Source organism: Delphinus delphis, chromosome 18, assembly GCF_949987515.2.
Source record: "Delphinus delphis chromosome 18, mDelDel1.2, whole genome shotgun sequence".
NCBI classification, from domain to species: Eukaryota; Metazoa; Chordata; class Mammalia; order Artiodactyla; family Delphinidae; genus Delphinus; species Delphinus delphis.
Window position 1 is genome coordinate 70383963 of NC_082700.1, and position 4218 is coordinate 70388180.

General features: G+C 32.5%; 1 non-coding gene across 1 annotated transcript; it reads right to left on the reverse strand.

The window, feature by feature from the left end:
• Positions 1–761: 761 nt before the first annotated feature.
• LOC132414002 (small nucleolar RNA SNORA18) lies at positions 762–892 on the reverse strand. The gene has a single exon (XR_009516880.1). It is a non-coding gene; the product is annotated as a small nucleolar RNA SNORA18 (small nucleolar RNA).
• Positions 893–4218: the final 3326 nt, after the last annotated feature.

Below are 4218 nucleotides of genomic sequence, written 5' to 3' on the forward strand. Positions count from 1 at the left end.
TACAAATTTTATTGAAAAATTATTATTGGTATATTGAAAGAACTATTGATTTTTGTGTGTCTGGTGTATATCCACTTTCATATGAATTAGAAGAGGTTTTTCAGCTTATTTATGTAGATTCTCTAGATATACAGCCACATCAGTCATTAATAATGATACTATTGTCTCTTCCTAATTATTGTCATCTGTTTTGAGTTTCATTGTAGCATCCAGAACAATGCTAAGACAGAATGATGATTATAACCTTGCTTTAACGAAGGTGCGTCTCATTGACTTAATAACGGCAATGACTTTTGGTGTGAGATTGTTATTCTGTCTCATGTTTTTACTCTTAGCTTTTTTTTTTTTTAAGTGTAAAGGGTTTTTATTATGTGTAACACAGTTATTTAAGTCAATAAATTTTTAAGGAATTCCACACGTTCGATTCTTTCCACTGCCAATCATCTTAGTTCCTCCAAACTCATAAATCTTCAAGATAAAATAGCCCTTTCAAAAAGAAGTTATCATATGAGTCAGCCCACAATTCTTTTAGTTAGGCTTCTTTGATCTCCAATGAAATATGGACACACTTCAAAATTCCCCACCTGTAATCTTTTGGATCCAATTGCCTCAAGTGATTTACTTTAGGACCCTCTAAAAATGTATTAGGTTCAAATCATATTCACTCCTAAGCCATCACACCCTAGAACAGTACAGATCATTGGGATATGCCAATACCTAAGATAAAAAGTTTGTTAGGTTTTTCATAGTTTACTTGGCAGCTCTGTCTTGTAGTTCTTTCCCACAGATCTAACAGGTAGTTCTATGAGTAAAGGAAACCACACAGTTAATCTATGAGGCGTTTCCAACGATGTAGGTTTACAGAAAAAGCCCCATCGGGATAGACCTCAACTACTCTTAGCTTTTTTAAAGCTTATAAAATCAAGAATAATGATTGGACTTTATTAAATATCTTTTTCAACCAAAAATTGAGGGGACTACAAGGTTTTTCTTGTTTGAGTTAATAATATATTTCAATGCTAAAATTCTTAATATTAAAACATCCAAGCATTTGTTCTTGATTTTAGTGGACTACAAATTTGTTAGTATTTCAGTTAGGATTTTTTTTTATATACATATGGAAATAGATGAGACTTATCTCTAATTTCTGTTTTGTTCATTATCAAACTTTGGTTATGAGGATTATGGTGGATTCATAAAATAAATTGCTCAACTTTTTTCCCTATGTGTTGAAAAAGCATATAAATGTCTAGAATCATCTAGCGTGTTAAAGGTTGAAATAATTCACTCATGTACTCAGAGACACTAGAAATGGTCTTTCCACATGCATTCTTTGTTTATAGATATATTCACTTTTTCTACTTCCTTTTAATTGAGTTTGGCTATTTTATATTGCTCCAGGGTAACCTCCATTTCTTTGAAATAAATCAAATTATTAACATGAAGTTATACAAAGTATTCTATATTTGTTTTTTCAACTTTTCCTTTACTGTTTTTGATTTTTTTTCTTAACGTGGTATTTCTATTATTTAACTATTCCCTAAGAAGCAAACTTGGTACTAATATATACTAATTGTAACTTTTTCCTGCACTCATTTATTAATTCTTTCTTTTCTATTCACAGATTTATTATATTCTGGTTAACCTATCTTTAATATTTTAAATATCTGCTTCTTGAATAAATTATACTAGTATTTTTCTATTTAAAAAAAATCATAGCATTCTAAAGTTTTAAATATGCCTTTGGTGGCCTCTTCATAGTTCTATTTTGTAATATTTTTCTTTTTTATCTGTTTGAATAATTTTTTAATATACAAGAATATTTTTTGTATTACATGAACAAATTAATTTATAATATTAGTTTTATAATTAGATAGTCTGGCCTCTATAATTATAGAATTGAGATTTATTTTGGCCAAGTTTAAGGTCAATTTGCCAAATTTCTATTGACAATTTTTGGTAGAATACAAAGATTGATTTAGCTTGATTAAAATTAAGGTATATGAATACTGTCTCTTGTAATCTATGTGATCTATCATATATTGATGTTGGTGTATTGATATATATTATTTGTAGTAAACTACAGAATGTTTTAAACATTTTGCCCATTTTCAAAAGATAATTTAAATTTTTTGTATTAATTTATCTCATTTACAAAAAGATACTTAGATGTATAACTACTTTAATACTATTCAGTGTTTAGTCTCAGCTTTTTCTTTATGCTGTTCTGCATATTTTTGGCCCTTTAATTTTGATTAACTTCTTGGTCATATGAAATACATTCTGTAGTATATTTTTCAAGCAATCTATGTGAAAACTATTTTTTCAGTTTCATAGAATGTCTGAAAAATATCTTTCCTTCCTATTTGTGAATAAATACCTAGTTTGGTGTAAGAAACTCTCTGGTTTCTTATCCAACTCTATAGACCTAGCTCCGTTTTCTTCTGGAATCTAGTCTCATGGAGGAGAAATAAGAGGTGAATATAATGTCTCTTCTATTGTTGAAAACCAGGATTTTCTCCCTAGGTCTTTGAAATTTAACATTTTTGTCAAGTTTTATATTCTCTTCCTGGGATGAGGGGGAACTCTTTTGATCTACAGATGCAGTTAGGGAATTTCTTTTTCATCTCTAAATATATATATACACACACAAACACACACATACATATATATGTATATATATACTTAGTTTATTTGCTACTTTTCCCTCCATTTTATCATCTACTCCGAATCTTTTTGTCTTTTTCTTTGCATTCTGAGGTGACTTCTTTAGTTTTTCCTTGAGTAGGAGCTACATATATGTGAAGTCTTCTCTTTAAGGATGCCCACCCAGAAGTGGAGTAGCTGGATTATATGGTAGTTCTAGTCTCAATTTTTTGAGGACTGTCCATACTGTTTGCACCAATAATGGCTGCACCAATTTACATTCCCACAAACGGTGAGGGTTTCCCTGAGGGCGTTATGCTAAGCGTAGTAAGTCAGATGGAGAAAGACAAATACCTATGATCTCACTCATATGTGGAATATAAAAAACAAACAAATAAAAACAAAATACATGAACAAACCAAACCAAACAAAAACAAACACATAGATACAGAGAACTGAGTAGTGGTTTACCAGAGGGAAAGGGGCAAGGAGGTTGAAATAGGTTAAAGGGTGATAAATGGAAACTAAACGTTTGGTGGTGAGCATACTCTAGTGTATGCAGAAGTAGAAATATAATGAAATACACATGAAACTTATCTAATGTTATAAATAAATGTTACGTCAATAAATGTAAAGAAAAAGATGCCTACATTTGGGTTTTAATCCTACCCTTGCAGTTTTAGAGAGGGTCTTCAACTTTGGTGATCTCAGATTAGATCTCAGCCTTGTGTCTTTCTGTGTTATCTTGATCTCTGTTTTTTCAACAGTCTGTGATTTCTGGTATATATTTGAGAAAAATGAAAATATTTTTCTAAAAATTATTTTTACTGGTAGCAAATAATAGTTTTCAGAAATATGATTTCTGAACACTTTAAAACAGTTACTATTCCCTTTTTATGCCATAGAAAAATTATTCATGAGGACAGTGAAGATTTATTGTTTCTTCATCTTCGACTGAGGAAGCATTAGTCTAGTTTTAGTGTTTTCCTAACAGATAGAAAACTTGCTCCTAGTGTCCACTTGTTGAAAACCTATCTATCTCAGACTGAAGTCAGGGTCGTGTATCTTGAAAGCAGAATTATTCAGTAATGTCCTCCTGGACTTAGATGAGGTCCTCTTCTCCCCTGCAGGGGCTTTGCCTGCAGGACCAAAGAACTCTTCCTCAGGTCGCCTTGACATTCTCTGGTTCTTTTCTAATCAGAAGCAGTTATGTGAAAAATTAGAATTTCTGGCATATTCTGACATTGTAGTTTCCCACCCCTGCCTTTCCATGCACATCCCAAGCGTAACACATCTGAGAGACAATATATAAACAGACAACAGCCAGACCACACAGAAAAGAGTTTTGCATTAACCAGCCTGGGGAAACCACCCTATGATCCACAGTCACCAGCCCAGGGAGGCAGCCTGCTATCTATGAGTCAGACCTAACACAAGTCCCACCACAGTCTCCAGCAACCAGTGTAGGAAGCCAGGCAATAGGCCCTGCAACAATCTGCCCCAAATGGCCAGGACTTAATATCTGACAGCTTCCCTAATATTCACCCCTGCTTCCACCTTCCCACCAATCAG